Genomic DNA, 20,489 nt, shown 5'->3' with positions numbered 1-20,489 from the left:
CATTTATAACCGTGGTGTAAAGTCAATGCTCTTGGTATAGAATATGAAGCCACAGCAGCTCAGAAAGGAAATTGTATTGTTGTATATCAATTGAAGGACACAGGTGTGCTTTAATATGTCTTTTTTCACATGGATTAGGAATTGCTGGTCTGAATGTAATGTCACTGAGGTGAATGTATACATGCTGTACAGGTACGAGTTGGTAATATACCTTAGGACTGATTGATAATAGCTCTGTCAGATGCTTAGCTGGCTATTTTGTTACAAGCACGAATCTCATTCTGACTGAACGATACTTTAACCCAGTGAGTTTCTGATTAACCTTAAACAGGGAGCTAAAACAATCCCGAGGGTATCTCAGATCCAGTGAAACATGGCATATTTCAATTGATCTTTTTACCATAAAGTATCTGTCTGGTATTTATGTAATTACATAGCATACATTTTATGTACCATGTGTATATAGTAGGCCATTGGTGCTTAATTAAAAGGTAGTATGACATAAACATTGAACATTTACAATATATTTTCACAATATTTTCCTCAATTTATCCTGTGCTTTCCTTGTGAGGATTATGTAATAATTCACAGTATGAAGTTCAGTTTCTACAAGATTTACATCTTGAGTTAGTTGTCACTGTAATAGACAGTAACAATTACCTTTTCTTTGGTCAAAAATCAGCTGATAATCAAGCGGCTGATAATCAAGTTAAACTCATCATCGTGACAATGCCACAATAGGCATTCTGGGACGGGTGAGGACACATGACACATTCTGGGTAATTAAGTCAAAGAGATACTAGGATAATGTGTCTTACTGATCCACACCAGTAGAGGGGGTCAGTGATATACATTTCACTGCTGTAATCCCATTGTCCTAATTACATTTGTTTACATGATACCAAAGGAGTGGTTTAGAAGTTACTCTTGCCTGCAGTCCTGAAATGGCTTTTGGTGTCCGGGAAACTCATTTTGAAAGTGGGAGAGCGGCTAAACAGATGACACCCTCAGTAACTGATCCTGGGACGTAATTATAGCTCTCTGTTCTAGTTTAATATTTCAAATATTTACCCAACAAACATATCATTACAGAATTATTCCCCACTGCATTTTTTTTATAGAATAGAATATACCTGAACATAGATTAAATGAACAGAAGAGTAATGGAACATATATCCAGAACATTTAGTCTAACACATGCATATGATGTTAAATTATACGACAGCAAAAAACAAAAAAACGAATAAATGAACAAAAATAAAAATATATACATGGCAAATTCCAGGAGAGTTTCGATGATAAAAATTGCATTTTGCTGTGGACAGGGAGGACAGTGTGAAAAAATACAACAGACAGTGGAAATATAGTAAATGTCGGAAAACAAGCTGTTTATTTGCTTGAGGCGCAAGATAACAATGCTTAAATGAAAGGCTGATGATTCATTTTTCACTCAGCAAGTCAAGGCAACATTTTCCCATCAAAATGAACAGTGCTGACTTCAGGTATCCTGCACCTTCTCCCATCAGGAGCATAATCGATGTGTGTTTCATATTAGATGCACTAGGGGGCAGTATCACTCTGTTTAGTAAATGTTCAGAGTGAATTCAGCGAACCGCCGATGTCCTAACAATATCTTCCTCTTATAAGGTACCTGTCCCTGTGGTACACACCGTTTCGCTGTGCAGTTTTCAAAGTGCGCCCTTCACAGAGGTCACTGAGTCTGTTACACTGAGGTCCAGTCTCAGCATCAGGGAGACGGAAAGGGCAAGTTCTCCGTCTCTAGAGAACCATAACAATACATTTCCAGGCTATCCATCCATCTAATTGTCTATCAACAGCAACTGATAAACACTTCAAACAATAGTAATTTGAGCTAAATGTTGAAGTTTTGACCAATGGAATATACTCTGTGACCCCTTGCAGCATCTAGGGAGTGGTTGTATGAGCCTGTGTGTTTATGCTTGCGCTGAAATGGACTGGCTTCCTTAACAGACACTGGTTTATTTCTAGCTCACAACTGCCCCCTACAGGACTGAATATGTACGGGAGATGGATGTATGAAACATATTACTGCATACAGTATTTCTTAAAACACCTAAAGGCAATTTGATATTAATATGTATAATGTAAATAGGAGCAAACAAAACACTAATGAATATTTTGTGAGAAATTTACATAGCAAATCTACCCTCAGTTGGGCTAATTAAATACCTTCCATTCTGCATTTCAAAAGACACTAAAAAGAATGTGATGCAATGTCATAGACAGGAAGTTCAAATAGCAACTGACCTTTTTTTTTTTCTTTTGATACTGACGATACTTTTTGATGCTTTGATACTGTCTCTTTTATTTATGTACCCTGACTGGAACCTCCTGGCGAAGATTCAATTTGGCTCAAGAGCCTTTCGGAATAATCTTTTTTGAAAATAGCATTTTTAAGTGTTTGGAACTGCCTTAAATGAACTCATGTTTATTTGAACTATGCACTTGATTAAAACTTGTACCCCTAGGAAAGAAAATACTGCTTGAATATTGAATTCAACAGATATAATGTGCATTTAAAGTATATTTTTTAAAGAACAGAAGAATAGAATCAACTTTACCACCCCATGGGAGGCTATTTGGGTTACAGGCAGCCCCAGACAATCAATAAAGCCTCAGCAGAAAGATAAAAATAAAACAAAACACAGGCATCCACAGAAAACTTTTTCTCTGTTAAATGTCTGGTGACTTGATATAATGGGAAAATCTCTGGAATGAATGGAAATATTTACATTTTTCATGTTAAAAAACAAAGAGAATTGTATATACAGTAGATCAAAGATGCTGTTCTTTTGAAGGGAAAATCTTCCCTGTTCTGATTTATCAATAAATAACACAGAACTCAAAGTGAGTTGGTTATGGACTCAACCTACTAATCAAAGAACTGTGTGTTTAAGATAAAAAAAATTAAACTGTACTCTACCAAGGGAGAGCAGCATTAAATGCTTAACTAGACCAGTATGCGACCTGCCTCTTCATTAATGAAAATTGGTCTTTAATTTTTTGAATCCCAGCATCCTCTTCCCTAGAGGGTCTGAACGGTTGAAGGTGATTACTTGTGAGGTATGAAATGGTAGCTTGGTGTTTGCTTGGTGGTCAGTGTTAGTGGAGTTAGAGCTAGGCAGGGCAAGGCAGGTTCACCCCTCATTCCTTGCTCCGTATTTCTGTTCACCAGCACATCCTCTCTGACGGTGATTATGCTGGTTATCCAGATGACCGGGCTAGGGACCGTAGCATAAACTGGAAGACCAGTGAAGGCCAGGTTTCTGACCTAAATGTAAAACCATGTACGGTTTTCTATGTGAATATATAGAGATATACATAGATGGTATTGTTGGTTGGACACATACAAATACACTCACACATACTGCACACCAGTAGGGAAGTCAGGCATGCCTCTGACATTGGAAAATACTATCGGAGACACATTGTGAACAGTACGGCAGTTATTCTTATTCAGTCTGTCACAAGCCTGGCAAACTCCACACCCAACATCAGTCCCCAGAGAACCGGCTTTTCCCAGGCTTCTCTGTAATGATCTGCCTGTTAGTACCGCGGGCCCACAGGCACCACTGAACCCAGATCAGCGATGCAGAGCCGGGGGAGACGTGGGCTTTGTGCCCTAATTAGAACCCAAAGGCCGCCCCGAGGAACCCGATCCAAGAGGGAAGCAGACTGGAGCTGCGTGGAAGGCGCTTGGGAAAGGTGACTTTGGGGAGGGGGGAGAGGGGGGAGGTGCAGGAGGGGTGGGGGCATTCAACAGAGACTTGAAATTTGACAGCACACAGAGAAGGCTCACCTGTTCTACCCAACACCAACACTACCAATTTTTGTTTTCCTGTAAAGATCTCTGAGGTACTGTATTTTACAGCGCACCAACAACTATAAAGCACAGGTCTATCATCCATATCAAAGGACAACCTGTCCCAAAAGCCTTTTTATCACTTCAGTAACTTTTGTACGACAGCAATTACCCTAACAATTCTCAAAATGGCAAGTGGGTGAGCGGGGAAGAAGGGGATCAATACCTTGTTATGATGAAAGCCACTCCGCACTTTATTGTATTGAAATGGTGACACCAAACAGACAAAAGGGAGGGAGGGACACAAAGGAAGCTAAATCCATCTATTGAATGTCAGGCGGCTTGCCCTAATGCCAGCTGGCGATCCGTCCAATCGCTTTGTGGCTCACTAAGCCGGCTGCTCTTTGATATGGTTTGTCATCAACCTAGAGGCAGGCAGGAAATGGAGAGTTCTGCCAAGTGGGAATCATCTGCAAGGAATATTTTAAAAAATAATAAAAGGTGGGCAAAAAACATAGTGTTTGCTAATCTAGCCATTATTGGACTGTGCTGAAGCCCAAGGGGATTATGGGTAATGGGACCTACCACAATGTAAGGAGACACCGTAGCATGGCTCTGAGATGAAGGAGATTCCATTTACAATCCATTTACTGTATGGATTAGGGTGGAGACGGCTCTGTGTGTGTCTGTGTGCGAGGGTGTGGGTATGCATGTGTGTGTCTGTGCATGTGTGTGTCACAGAGTTTTGCATGTGGGCTTGTGTGTGTATGTGTGTGTTGGCTATGTAGAGTATTTGGGTGTGGAATTCCACTTGTGATTGATTGGATATTCAGAGGTCAATTATGGTTAAGTGGAGAGCGGGCGTGAGTATGCAGGTTCGCCTCAGTCATGTCAGCGTGTGTGTGTGTGTGTGTGTGTGTGTGTGTGTGAGAGATAGATGATGATTATCACCATAAAGGGAGAGGAGAACACACACACACACACACACAGATAAGCAACAGTTAAAACCTGGCAAATTCAACGTTACACTGAGCATGAGAAAATACGCTTAAAATGATAAAATGTAACTACAAGGATGAACAGAGATGGCACATGAGAATATTTTTCATTCCAAATCCAGAGAGAAATATTGATGAGGATGACTGCACAGGAATAAAAAATGTGCACATATAATAAAAACTAAAAGTCTGAAGAACTGTGCAAACATCTCCACAGTCTGAGAAATGAATGATGCACTATAAGAAGTGTTTTGGAACCCGGGTTCCATTATGGTGAAGTTCTTCTGCTCTGCACGCAAAGGACACTGCTGTGCTGCTTCTTTGCTATTTGTGGAGTGTGATCAGCGCTTGACCCAAGCTGATGGCAACCTTCAAGTGTTCAAAGTGACACGGCTCTAGGTCACAGACAAAGGACAGGTGCAGTGTTTCTTCATTTTGGCATCGTGTCCATTCAAATGATACTGGCATCTGTCACTCCAAGATCGATCTTAAAGGGGAAAAAAGATGCCATCGGTGAAGAATACATCGCTTATTTTGGGCTTCAAGCCTCTGTTAGTATATTTAGCATTTTAGGAATTTAGCACATTTTTACCCACTGCAACTTACATAACTCACATTCCTGGATATTTTACTGAAGCAATTCGAGTTAATTACCTCACTCCAGGGTATAAAAGCAGTGACTCTGCTGGAAATCAAACCTATAATCTTTGAATTTTGAGCCCAGTTGCACAACTATTATGCCGCACTGCTGCGCCGATATATTATAATTAATATATAAAATTGTATTAATAATTGCAGAAAAAATATCAACTGAACAGTAAGAAGAAAGATTCCGGTCACAGGCAACAAAAATAAGATACTGCCGTGTAACAATCTACTCCAACTCATATGCATATAGTACTGAACTGAATATGTGAAATAAAAAGATAAGACCAAACCAAACAATTCAGCATTGTTATCTTCTGTTCTATTACAGATACTCCCAGCTCTACAGAGCCTTATTTACAAAATTAATGACAGGTGGGAAGATAATGGTTTGACAATGGCAATCAGCTAAACAGTAAAATGTGTAACAAAGCGCAATGCTTATAGTTTGCTTCTGAATGGAAACGAATGGCAAAGCATTACTGATAAAGTGTCATGCTCCAGAGCACAATGAGCATGCCACAACTGGGATTTGTGCAGGAACTGTTCCTCTAAAAGGTTTGTGCAGGAACCGTTCCTCAAATCTATTTTGATATCAACCAGGAATCCTCAGTGAAATTCTTAACCGCAGGTCAGATGGCTGAAAATTTCTACGCCGCGACAGGCCTCTCCATTGTTGTGTTTCTGGTTGCTCACACCATCTGTTTCTGAAACAGCGTGAAGTGTGTGCCTCATCCGATTTAGCCTCAAGTAGCACCTGGAGCAATGCCATCCTGAATAGTCTCCATGAGAGCGTCTCCCACCAGCAGTGAGATACTGTGTCAAAACCAACTGCCATGGACTGGCAAGACAACGAACCAATTATATGACAAGACCTGACAGCTGTCAAAAAAAGTTGCCTGCTGTAAAACCATGACAACATATTTTACTCAACCAACAATGTTTTAAACATGAATTGACATTGTGAAATAGCATGTGAGAAACATGTTTGTCATATACAGTATATATATAGATTTTAACACATTAATTAATTTCATAATCTCTCAAACAAATTTGGTTTATGCCCAATAGTGAGCATTTCAAATGCAAATAGAATCACTGTATACTGTTCCTCAAGTGATTGATATTTATCTGAACACTGTGATAGTGAATTTCCCCTGCAATAACAATGAGAACCAACAATAACCAGCCATCAATGACTACAAAAAAAAAAACACTGCTCAGATCAAGAGGAAAATTTGACTGATTAAGGACTGGAAGTGCTATTTTTCCCCCCCTGTTGTTACAGAGTTTAATTTTATCCATGTGTCCTTTGCGTGGATCCCCAGATTAATCCTGTTTGCCTGGGGCTTCTCTGCCCCTCCACAGATTGCAAACCAAGTCTTCCACAGCAGGCTTAATAAGCAAGGATGATATCATCCCAGAGAGGGAATTATCATCTAACTAGGACATTAATGCATGTGACAAACACACTCAATTACAGGGTGTGCTGTAGAAGGGCTTGGGTAGAAGGTTTGATTCCATGGTGGGACAAAACCCAAGAGAAAACAATTTAATATGCTTCCGTTTCAGTTCCTATCCTGCTGTAGAGAATAACACAGTATGTAAAAATGATGCAAACATTGCAAGCGGCGCTGGAAATTGATGTCTGTAAAGGAAATGAATAATGTGATAAATAATATTCACGGAGGCTTGGGGTAAAACTTATAAAAATAGATCTAATAACTTATCGTGAAAGCAGAAATGCATTCCCTGGCTTGGAGATTTGCTGTAAAAATTTGATTTTAGCCACAGTTTTTAATGAATATTTTAATTTGTTGCAATGCGGACTGTAATGTTCTTGTGTGATATGTGACGAGAGAGCTGGTTATCTTTAGAACACGCTGCAAAGTATAATGGAGTCTTTGAATTTTTGTTTGCCAGCTAGGCATTCAAGCAATGGGTAATAACAGAAAAGTTATTACCAAAGTTTTTGAAAAATGTCTTGTGTAACATTGCATGTGCTTGTGCACTTGTATATGAATAGGTGTCTATTCTTACGTATATTGGCGTGCATATTTTTTGTGTATACAAGTGTGTGCATATGACGGCAGTATAGTATAATGGCTAAGGAGTTGGTCTTGTAACCTAAAGGTTGTAGGTTCGATTCCCCGGTAGGACACTGCCGTTGTACCCTTGAGCAAGGTACTTAACCTGCATTGCTCCAGTATATATCCAGCTGTATAATTGGATACAATGTAAGTCGCTCTGGATAAGAGAGTCTGCTAAATACCTGTAATGTAATGTAATATGTTATCTTGGTTTATCTGTGTTCATATGCATGCGTGTGTACGCTCCCATGCGCACAGATAGTTCATTTAGGTAATGTTCAATCAAGAACTACTCAGAATAAAAATCTTCAGCTCAAGATTATTCAAGCCTGGTACACTCAGCAGTTCTTGAATACATTTTTATTCCACCTGAATAGGCTCCAGGCTGTTCCAGGTGGATAATTAGATAATTAGCCTCCCATATATGAGTCAGTGATTCAGTTTCACCACATACTGGCTAGAGCTTAAAAGCTTTTTTATACTCCTGAACAGAATGTCTCTAATCACATAGCTCTGTCCCTCTCAGACATTCATTTCATGAATTACAGATCCCTTACTGATCCCTGAGTTCAAAAGCCTGAACTCAGATATATTTTAATATAGGGAACAGAGCATTCAGCACAGTCTTGCTCACAGCCTGTCTGTACCTTAAGAAAGGATGCTTATACTCTATTCTACTGACTCAAAGAACATAGGTGGCAGTGTAGTGCACTCTCAGAAAAAAGCGTTTCAAAAGGTTCTTCTGTATCTCAATAGAGGAATGCTACCTAGTTCAATGCTCCTTTTTCAGGCAAAATGGTTCAATCTGGGAGCTTTCACACTTTCCACACCTACCATAGAGGGTGAATTAAAGAACTAGAATGGGTTCGCCAATGCGAGAAAACTGAGGGTATGACACAATGATGGGTTTGAATCCCAGCAAGGCCTTGCTGATTTACTCTGGGACAAGGAACTTGAGTTGCTTAAATTAAAACCTCCAGCTGTATAAACGGACTGTATGTAAAAAGAATGTAAGCTGTATAGGTTGAACTCAATAAATGTCAATGGTAGTGTCCCACTCGAGAGTTGAAACCAGTTATCTGGCCATTATGCTACACTGCTGCCATATTTGTATTATGTATATTTACATTTTAAACAGGCAGAGGGCTAAAAGGAGTATGTAGGCCTTGTGTGCAGCAGAAAAATGTGTCTATCTTTGCTGCCAGTGGCATGGAGTGTGGTATCTGACAATACATGCAGACTGAACAAGACTCTTACTCTCAGGGAGGTAACAAAGTAAAAAGTAAAATGCTGACTTCAGTGAAATGGCATGATCACATAATATGGGAAAGCTAGATTAAAGCTCTTCCAGGAAACCATAAGAAGTGTAACGGTCCAGGAGCTGAGATGTTATTATCTGGTTCATAAAATGGCCTGTGGATGACTATTGCTGTTCTCATTTAAGGCTTCTATCTTTTTCTGAGATGACCCTGCTTTAATGTGAGAGATTATATTTGTCATATTTGTGATGTATGGTATCAGAACTGGATCTGAAGGGTAAGGCTGGAATGGGCCCGACAGGAGTGCATTTAGTAACTGGCTTCATTTAGTAACTCTCTTTTAAAATATGGAACATAGACACAGTCAGTTGATTCTAGCAATTGTTCGGTTACCTTGGAAATTACAGCTTTTACCTCCACATTAAACCGAGAGGTGTTTCAGGTTTTATCCTGCAATTACTGTGTTCTTTTCTATGTTCTGGGACCTTGGTCTCCCAGCTCCCTCAAGAGAGGGCACCCCGGTCAGTTCCGCTGCCAGTTTCCATGGATATTTCTGGTGGTCTCCATAGGGAAGCCCTATTAAGGCTCGCTTGGCTTGCTGACTTCATGCTGAGCGTTGCCCAGCATGGAATACATTGTGTTTCAAGAGAGGCTTAATCCTGGCTGATACCGGAAATGCTGAAGGGTGCTTCTCTGAAATGTACATTTTCCCACCATGAATGTGACAGATCGGGCTCTTCAGTGGCAAATCTGAAAGGGCCTGTGTTCTGTTCTCCAGTCTGCTGCTGTGATACATTGCACTCCCAGTTTTTATGTTCTCAATCATTACACACACACACACACACACACACAGTCACTTACAGTACAAGCTATATGTGCCAACCATTTAGGATGAAAATTATGTTAGTATTGCATATTCATTCTCAGATTAAACAATTAACAGAACATTCTTTCTGATTTTAATTAGGTAGTAACGTTATTCTCTTCTACCAAATAGTAGCAGTAAAGAATGTTTTCAAGTTGTGAATCAAAGATCAATGTGCCTCTGAGTCATCTGAGCTAAGATTGTTTACCTGAAACACAAGAGACATATAATGTGCCTTTATGTATATATATGATGCGTTTTATATAAGCATGCTTGATTTAATTAAACACATCGTTCAACACACTACTTCACATTACAGCAAGTACAGCAATAAGGCCACATAACTGTCTGTAATATTCAGCACCACCTGTGTAATTGTATTGTGTAACACATAATTATGAATCTTATTCTTTATTATAATATGAAATTCAACACCGGCTATCTTGAGCAATGGCATATTTATAACAGATATAACAATTTCAGTGATTTTAATTAAAAGCAATAAACTGTGGCCAAGTAACTCATTAAATTTTCCGTGGTTTGTAAATGTTACATTCTGAGTTAAGCGCCAGCTTTTATGGCTGAAATTCATATTGAATGTGCTTTCACTGACAAATATACAAATGATGCTAGTATACTGCTTGTTAAAATGAGGGGGAATTCAGGATATCTGAAGGTACTGCTTATACGTTTTGTGACATCACAACGTCACTGTATTAGCGATAGGGCCTTGCTGTTCCATTTGGCTGAAATCAATGTTTGATGTCATTTCAGTTGCCTTGCAACCAAACTCAGCAATGTATAGCAAGCTCTCATTGTATATAAAAATTTGCATTCAAAAATTGTGTGAACAGTACATCAGTTGTAATGTAAATTTTATCTAATTTAGATAAATGGCAGTTACGTAAGTTTATGGTGAGGAAAACAATTACTTGTCGATTTTATAGTGGTTTCTCCATTTTTTATGCCTATTCTCAAAGATACTTTGACAGGGAATGTTGTGATGGAGTATCATCTCATAAATTCTGAACATTACTTCCGTATATGACTTTTATTATTTCAGATCACTCTCAGTGGGGCATCTATCGCAAATGAACATGCCTTCGTTACCGCTTTCAAAAATTGATTTTTCATTCACATGGGAAAAAAAGTTAATACAAGTGGCTTTTATAAGCTTAACAGTGCCAGAATTGCCAAGGATTAACAATGTACTCTGACCTTAGAAACTATAACACACATGCCTCACTGTGTCCTGTTATTTATTTCATTCCATTACAGTCTGTTTGGAATTAATTATTGTTGAAGTACAGAAATGGTAAGGCATATATCCCAACCATCTTGGAAAAATAGTTATGAGAGATTCAATTTTCAGTCCTGTCTTTAAAGTTCCATACGGTTCATTTAAATGCTAAAGGCTGTTTTTGTGGTTGGAGCTCATTATGCTACAGATAACCGGCCTGCATGAGGCTGCACTGAAATTTTTTTTCACCTCAGCTGAAGGATGAAGGCAGAATGTCTTTTTGGCCTCTGCCTGTACTGAATGAAGGCTGAAATAGCCCAAACCCCCCAGACATCATGCCCATGAGGACTCATTAAAACCAAGGTTATCGCTCTCCATGCCAGGATTTCTGATCTCTGCAATATGTTCTGAAGATGAAGATTTCACCTCAGAGAGATAGAGTGTAGTCCGCCCCCGCCCCCCTCATCCGCATCCACACCCAAACCCCCACGCCCACCCCCCTGAACTGTTTGGGATACATGCAGCCTACGTTATATTGTCTTTGGAACCTTTAAAATGCAAAAGCCATATGCCTGCATCTTAAGAGGGGTAGAGGCATTGCACACCTGTGGAACACAGCTGACACAACAATTAACAACAAATTCTAAAATCATTATTTTTTCAACGGATTTATTCCCGTTGGTCCAGTGTATTATCCAGTGTTCTAACTTTTCAGATGAATCCTTACTAAAAGTGACCTTGAGAGTCTACAAAGGTGCCAATCAAGTAAAACGTATATTATTATGATCATTATTAATAACAATAATTCATATTATTTCCACAAATTTCAGAATATATAATTTTTAATATATTTAATGCATATTTTTGGGAATATGTATCATTTTGAGAAGCCATCTGGGATCTGCTGAACATATGCCTATATTGCTTCTCACTATTCCACTAGATGCAGCCTCATTTCATTTGGCCTTGCATTCCTTGTAAGTACATAACTCATTAAAAGTTGTCCCCAAGACAGTCATCAATTACAGAGTGAAATATGGTTTTGCATCATGGCAGCCTGTTTCAATTTGTTCAGAGGCTACTTGGCTTCTCTCGATCAGTTACCTCTCACTTATTCATTTTTCTTTCAGGCTTCCTTTGTGTTAATTTCCATCTTGCCCAGGAAAATAGAACAAACTGAACACTATACTTGTAGTTGAGTTATAGACTTCCTTTTCAGATTTTCTAAAACAACAATTAAATTACATTTTATCTTAGAGAATGTAGATAATGAATTGAGAGTTCAAATGGAACACTAACAAAGCATTAGCTTCTTACTTACTCCTTACTTTCTGACACTGCTTTGCTTTCACCAGTCACTTCTGTCCATTATTAGCAAACCAAAGGCAAGGTCTATTAAGAAATGTGGCAGATAGTGGTGTTTCCCACTAAACCTAAGAGGATTTTCATTAAAAGAGACCCATGAAAGATTCTGGAACTTAAAAAGCCCTGATGGATTTTCTTTCCAATTAAGAACTGAAATACAAGTACAGCAGATGAAATATTGTCAAACTTGGTGGAATACTAGTAAAGACATCTCTTATACTTGGATTTTTATTATTATCTGTTTGTCAGTGGTACCTAAATAAGACCATATTTTGCCATATATTGTATATGGACCAATGTAAATTTGGTCCATTTTTCATTATATTTCTTTAACTGTGACTTGTATTAAACAAAGATGGAATCACAAACAAACATATAGCTGCAAGCAATGATTCCTGGGGTCCAAACAGCATAAGTAACAGCTGGTAAACACAGAGATTCTATCTATAAATAGAATATGGAACATATACAGAAAAAATATACATACATATGTACATACTTTACAGGCATATACTAACTAAGATGATGGACCATGCCAACAACTTATGGAACTGTCTAATGCAGCAATGATATTTAGTGAATTTTTGAATATTTTTCATATTGAATATATTATCTCATTACCATGTGGGTGGATTGGGCTAAGACTTTGGGACTGGTGTGTTGATCTAACTGCCAATGAACTTACCAAGTTTCATAACTTTATGTGAAAAAGGTTTTTTGGAACTTTGGACTTGTGCATCAAATGTATGGAATGAAATGGGACATAGGGGATGGGTATGTGAATGTCAAAATTTGTCAAATTGACTACAGCACCACAAAGTATTCAAACTGTTCCATAATTTAAAGGATCCAAGAGTTCAGGCATCCAAACAAGCCAACCAAATTGGCTGATTCTCGGCCGTAAATGAAAGGCTATCGTCGCTCATGGTTATTTGAGGTGAAAGGGGAGGGAAAAAAGAATCCTAACAAAAACAATCCTGCAGTGCTTGGTCTGCTAATGAGTTCACACACAAAACTTGCTTGGCGACATTTATTTTTGTAAACTTGAACAAAGATGTTTCGGATTATCTTCATCTTCAAACAAACAAATGATGGCAACATTGCAACATTTATTTAACAGTGTTTCTGAAGCATCAAACAAGATGAATATCACAGAGCTGAAAGGCTTTCACTCCACTAGTATGAGGAGTTTATTTTTCCGCCGTGAATGCCTTTCACTGCACATCAAATGGCACCAGTGAGCTGGTTCCAAAAGTTTATATATTTTTGAAGTTACTGTCTCCATCCCAGCTTTTGATTTCACTCCATGCCACCCTCCCCCACTGTCCCATTTTTATCTAACTGCCTTCTGTAATTGTACTTTGCGTGCGTCACACTTCAAAGAACTTCCTCCCTATTATCATGACTGAGGGACCCTGAGTGGATCATTTAGTTCGGCCTGAGGATCTTAACTACAAGGGAGAATCACAGCGGCGACAGTGATGAGATAAATAGCCCTGTTTCCTGTGTGTCCCCTTCAAAATCTGACCAATCATCGAAGGCACAATTGCCAGTATGATAATTTCACAAAGGGAGAAAAAAAGGCCTCATCTCTCTTTTAATATTATGTGTTTCTGTTGTACTATATAGTTTATGCATGTTAAAAATATGAGTGAATTGTGCTGACTTTGTGTAGGGTGAGACACCATTATTTTTTACATGTCACAATTTTATTATTCAGAGACAACAGACGTCTTCTTAGCAGCAAGAAGATGGGATTAAGATTATATTACTGACACCCACACCACACAGAGGGCATGTCAGTAGAATGTGCTCACTCCTCTGGTGCATTGACCTGTGAACAAAGAAATATATTCTGTGCTGTTTGCCTCACTAGGATGCCAGGTATACTTGGCGGGGCATGTTTTGGCTTGGCGGGGCATGCCCCATACTTAAACAGCACTGAGAGCACTTTTCTGTGTTTCCTACTGAAATAACCTCAATGACCACAGACTCTCAGCCCTTAAAAACTTAATTTCTGTACCTTCTGACCTCATGCAAATACACAGAATTCAGATACAACTTCACATGTCCACACAATAAAGCCCCAAACTTGGATTATTTCACATTTTCCTTCTTATTCTTTTTTTTTGCTTGCAGATTTCATCATCACAAATTCTGTAGTTCCACAATCAATAATTCTCCCCATAGAACAATTAAAGAAAAGCTTTAACAGCTGTATAATCTTAGTAAGAAACTAATTTATATTTCTGAAATGCATTCTCTATCATTTCACTTGCAAACCCCACATAATATTGTTTCATGACTACAGATGAGCATTGTTTAGATTTTGACACATGTAAAAATTCACGGGGGAGTCATTGATGATCATTAATCAGCCTGATGGCCTCAGGCACAAGCGTTACTCTCCGCCTGACGGTCTGGCACCGGGGGCAGCGGTACTGTCGACCCAAGGGCAAAAGATCAAAGGCTGGGTGGAGGGCATGAGAGGAGTCACTGAGGATGATGTGTGCTTGTTCATGGTCTGTCATTTTTGAAAAGCAGCCAGTGACCTGAGTGGGAGTCTTTTAGAGCAGGTGGATACAATGCTTTGAAGATGATTTTTATTCTTGAGGCTCAGAGACTAAAACCAGCAGATGAATGATAATGCAATAATGCTCTCAGTAAAACAACTGTAAAAGGTAGATAGGATGGATGGGTTCACGGAAAATGATTTCAGTTTCCTGAGAAAGTAGATGCGTTGCTGACTATTTTTCAATATTTTCTGCGCATTGTCCTCAAATTTTAGCTTATAAAAAATGGTACCTAAGTATTTATATTTCTCCACTTTGTTAACAGTCTGCCCATGGATGCATGTCTCTCCATGAACAGGTTGCTGCTTGGAGAAGTCCACAATCAACTCCTTAGTTTTTGAGATGTTTCATTTCCAAGAAGTAGTGGTCACATCACTCCACAAATTCCCGCAGAGTTGGACGATGGTCTAAGTTTGAGCCAGAGAGACAGGAGGACGGTGTCATCCGCATATTTAATGATGTGATGATCATCGTGGAAACTCCTGCAATCTGTGCAAAGGATGGATATTTTGGTATGCAATACATTCCCCAATTCTTTGTGGGACGGCTAGTCGGGACCATAGGTGTCAAAGAGAACGGGGACACTGTCCTTGCTACTCTTTCAAAAGGCTGATTCTCTCCCCAGCACTTTTTAAATGTCTATTTTTTCTGCTGAAATTGAAAATAACTGATGCATTTTGGCCACAGGAGAAATGGCACCAAGACCGTGTGGAAGAATGCATCTCCTCCAAGGGCATTAATTGGCTCTCGCACAGCCTGCTGAGTTGAGAGCACATAGTTCAGTCTTTAGCGCGAAGTGGGGACATACAGGGAATTGCAAGCAACTGTAAGATGAGAGAAGCAGTATTTGTGACAAAAAGATTAGTTTAGTTTAGCTTAAAATGTTTGAATTTAAGCATTTTGTATTGGTTTTTGCATCATAGCCGTACCAGTTTACATTAGCTAGCCAGCTAAGTCATTTTTTCCCCTCATATTTGGAGCTGATGTTATGCCAATATACAGGAAGGTCAGATGTCACTGGTCTGCCAATACTAGATGAATGTGAAGCGCAAGCATCCAGGGCAATGGCTACGCTACTCAGGCAATAGACGACACAGAGGTGGATGTGTGGAGAACCTGTATACCAATCTGTGCTCTTGTGGAATGACAGAGGGCAGAGTGGTCTCAACCAATGCTTGGGCATCCCAAACTGGTGAGAAATAAAATGAAAATACAATGAATAAACCACTCCCCTCCTTCCCAGTTCCCCCAATTAAGCTACCTTTAAGTGATGCTCTCTTATTTATCCAGCTCCATTAGACGTAAAATACGAGATGCATTGTTTTCGATTACCCCATTACTGATCCGCAGGAACACAGTACTCTCTGATGTTTAGTAAATCACAGCGGCTGAAAATGTGCACCCATTACACGACTCCCCTTAATCATTTAACAATGAGAGGGATGTTAGGTCAGCAGAATGCTTTAAGGATCAACGAACAGGGTTTTATGTATCAATCAAGCGCGGGTCTCCGCGGAGACGTAATACAATTATATTCACTAATATCCTTTATGGCTTGGCTGCCGTACAGACATGCCCACCAAGCAGCCCTTGGAGAATATTAGTGGCAGAGTTTGAAAAATGGGGGTGTCAGGCAGAAGTTGTGCTCAACCCATCCCTCCGTATGTAGATGGAGAAAGCTGCATGATGGCACCAGTTGTTAGCAGCTTTTGTGAGTCTCTAGAACAGACAAGTCCAATTCAAAGAGCGTCTTCAAGATGGGACCTTGAAATTTTGTGTTGCCATGTTGATGGACTGACAGCTAAGATGTTTACCTTGTTGCCTCTGATGCATAAGTATGTTAGCCTAGCATAAAAGATCATCAAGGGTAACAATGATGTGCTTGCAGTCTTAATGCATTTGTAGTTAATTCCATTCTAAACCTAAAGGCCATTGTATTTGCACATCAGTAATGTTATTGTTTTCAAGACATATATTCAAAAATCCAATAAATACGATTTTTTTTGTGCTTGCTTATACCTTAATGAGAATTGGAATGAAAAGCTGTGATTTTGTATAGCGTATTTAATATACATGAGTATGGTTCACTTAGCTAACCGTTCTTGCGCAAATATTGAGCTTGCTTGATCTCCTACTGGGAGTTCTGTGATATGCATTAATTGAACTGTCGTTGCTTCCTTTTCAAATACCCTCACATTTAAATCAGACTCTTCTACTCAAGTGGGAAAGTTAGTGCAGTGGTCATTCATCAAACATAACAGATGTCCTCTGGGGTTTTACTTCCCTTATTGTCTTGCCTTGGTTTTTTAAATACTTTTAGAAACTCCAATGAGCAGAGAAACCCACAATCACATTGATGCATCTGCCAGCGTGTACAATGCAGTTGATATTAATCCATACTAATATTCAATGCCATTATCAATGTTTGTATTTGTAATTAATTTTATTAGGAACTGTGGCTATTAAAGCATACTATGAGGAATGCCTCCCATGTGAAAGAAAATATATGCAATACAAGTTCAGTGGTTCAGCTATTGTGACAATGCCTGATATCTGATCTATTCAGCTTTATTAGAAAGGAATGCAATCTGGGCACATTTTCTAAATAATCTCCAGCTTTGTACCCCAGATTTCTTCCAATATGAAAATGGAATATTTTTTTATTTAGAATCTTTCATTTTTAAAGTGCAGCTATTGATTTCAGTGTGTAGTGTAGCATTAAGGAATCTGCCTTGAAAGTTGTGGTTGTACCCATGAGAAGGTAATCAAAACTGATGATTATTTTATCATTATGACCTGACCACATGGTTACAGTTTGGTGGGGTGTATTTCACACCTATACGACACAAAAAAAATAAAAAACTACAACCACATGCCCAGAACTACACTGCAAACCTAGCTTACAACAAGTGCCAGCATTGGAAATAAGTTATGTGTGCAATGTGAGCTTTCATACATATAAATAAATAAATTTGTCAATATGCCCCAAGGGAATGTTGCATTTAAAATTTGGTTTTCAAAGGTAAACATCTTCAAGAAGCTTTTAGGGAGCATGTGTTCATCAAAGTGGAATGTTTCACAGTTACATTGTGCTGCTTAATAAATCATAATAATATATCTTTAATAATGTCAGAGCACCATAGGAGATAATACAGAAATGATCTGTTCAATAATCATATCCTCATGGGAACATGGTTAAACGGCATGCAGTCTGTACATAGTTCATCAGTGTGTGGAAAAAAGAAGTTTGGCTATGGTTAGCTGCTTTGAACAAATGTCAACTAGCTAAAGATAAAAAGTCCAGTTTCACGTTCTTGTGTATTGCTGTGTTTGTGACTTATTTAGCACAGTAACTGAGAACGTCCAGCGTGGCTACCTCGTTAGCTAAAGTAATGTGCCTGCCCAGTACACAAGCTGGCTAGCTTTCAGGGTTAATAAGTTCATTTACGAGGTGAAAGCATGACTGAAACTCGATCGGCGCTATTGTGGTATAAGCATGCCTCGTGTCTGTGTATATAGAATGAGAGCCATGTCTGATCCAATCCTTAATGATAGGATTTGAACCAGTGAGTGTTTGTGAACTCAGATCCCCTGACTCAGGCGCCAATCTGATTTAAATGCATTTCTGACATATTCAGAAAAATAGAGTGTTATTAGTAAATCATTATGTCTGGTTGGAACAAAGATACAATTACCGTTAGCTACAACTACAACATCATTATTTTTACTGAGGTTGGGAAGTAATTGTCTCGATTCAAGATATGACACAAATAGGAACATGGATGTATTTTGGTGTGATATTACACTGATTCTGCTCATATATTGGCACTATTCTGGGAAAAACGATCCATTACTGTTGGTAAAAGCTTGTGGATTGGAGTATATATCAAATAACGGCAGGTGCAGGCATCAGTAGTGCAAATACAGCACAAGATGATAGCTTACTGCCAACAACTACCGCTCCTCCATCTCCTCACTTTGAATTCTAATGTATATTTCATGTATATGAGTCAATAAAGACAGTTGAGAATCAAACCTGGCGGGAATCAAAATGTCACATATTTTTATGTTTTCTGATGATCTTGACACTGATGCTTAAAATAATGAGTTTGTTTTCTGGAATTTATTTTAAAATATACCATTTGTTGCTGAAAGTAAAGGACAAAGTTAGTTTCAGTTGTTTTGGGAGTGTAGTTTAAATCTGGGCCATCATACATATGCAAGGTTATAATAAGCATCAGTCTTTGGAACTTTCTTTTTTAATTAACAATATGATAAACCAATACACGCCTGGGACAAGTGCGAGTACCATAAAAGCAATGTATCTTGCCATCAAAACAAGCACAATTTCTAAATATAAAGTTACATAACTTACGATATTTCCCACAAGAGCAAGCTAATGCACAAAGCAAAATGAAAACGTAGCACACAGCGAGGCCCTGGGAGAACGGCGTTAGATGGCTGTTCCAGCAAACAGAGTGACACAGAACGACACCGTTCCCCCCACGGTGTTGGGTTGGGCAATCAGGAAGCCCTCATACAGGGTGATTTATTTCTTTAATATGAGCACGCCCGTGGACTCAGCCAGCTAATTCTCCCTTTCTCTTTCTCTCTTATTACGGATCAAAGATGAATGTCTTGCCGTATGGGATTTATGTATGGTGGAACCTGATTGTTCCAGAAACATTCTGTGCATGATTTTCCTGTTATTGCAACACATGGCTGTTCTGGGCACGAGTATGTGGTTTAAAAGATTTTTTTTTTTACAACTATTATGAATGCTTTCCTAATGAATGCCTAGAGCCTGTACTTTAATGTGTATATTTCTTATGTACTGTATGTGTGTGAGCATGTGTGCACAGACATTACACAAGATGCAGGTTGATTGCACACAACCACACTGCTCAGGTAGAACATATTGACGGGTATTTACACACTTGACTTGTTATGTATACATTGCAATCACAAAAGAAATTAATCAAAGGAAATACTGAACCACAGCTTGTTTCTTCCCAAAATAGTCCCAGACCAAGATCGAAGTCCAAAAACCAAAAACTGCGAAATATTCCAAAAAGCCGATGGTGAAAATGTAAAAATGACAGATGAGCTGTAAGACAAAAATGTCAGATCCTGTGTGCACCAAACATTACACAACTTCAGGCCCAGATGCAAAGTTCGAAATCTTCCAAATGGTGCATATATATATATATATATATATATATATATCACGCCATCATTATCTTGAGCTAGCATAAATTTCTTACATTAGAATTGTAGCAGTCCTTGAAATTATTTAACTGCAGCAAATCTGACTTTCAAATTCCTACTCAGAGTTAAAACTGAAATTCTGTAGTAGTGGCAAGATTGCAGGCCCTAGACAATGAAGATTTTCTATTCACTGGGAGTCATAATCATAGTGAAGGGCAAAGTGTCATTAGATTGATTACCCCCTCAAGTTTTCAAATCATCAAAGAAAACAATTCCTTCCATTTTATCTTTTTCAGAGTCAAAACATTTTTCCTTGGAAACATCTCGCCTGCAACACCCCCAGGAAATGTTCCGCATATGGTACTGCACATAATGTAGAGAGATTATCTCTAAAGAACCTTT

The 20,489-nt window shown here is 38.8% G+C and overlaps 1 long non-coding RNA gene across 1 annotated transcript in view; it reads right to left on the bottom strand.

Moving 5' to 3' along the window:
- Window positions 1–3,749: 3,749 nt before the first annotated feature.
- The window catches only part of LOC135260874 (uncharacterized), a 151,040-nt gene continuing 134,300 nt past the window's right edge, over window positions 3,750–20,489 (bottom strand). Inside the window, exon 3 of the long non-coding RNA XR_010331769.1 lies at window positions 3,750–5,329. This is a non-coding gene — a long non-coding RNA (uncharacterized LOC135260874). The remainder of the gene's footprint in view (window positions 5,330–20,489) is intronic.

This window comes from Anguilla rostrata, chromosome 8, assembly GCF_018555375.3.
Source record: "Anguilla rostrata isolate EN2019 chromosome 8, ASM1855537v3, whole genome shotgun sequence".
NCBI lineage: Eukaryota > Metazoa > Chordata > Actinopteri > Anguilliformes > Anguillidae > Anguilla > Anguilla rostrata.
Note: the sequence above shows the minus strand (reverse complement) of the source record. Positions and strands in the feature narration are given on the sequence as shown.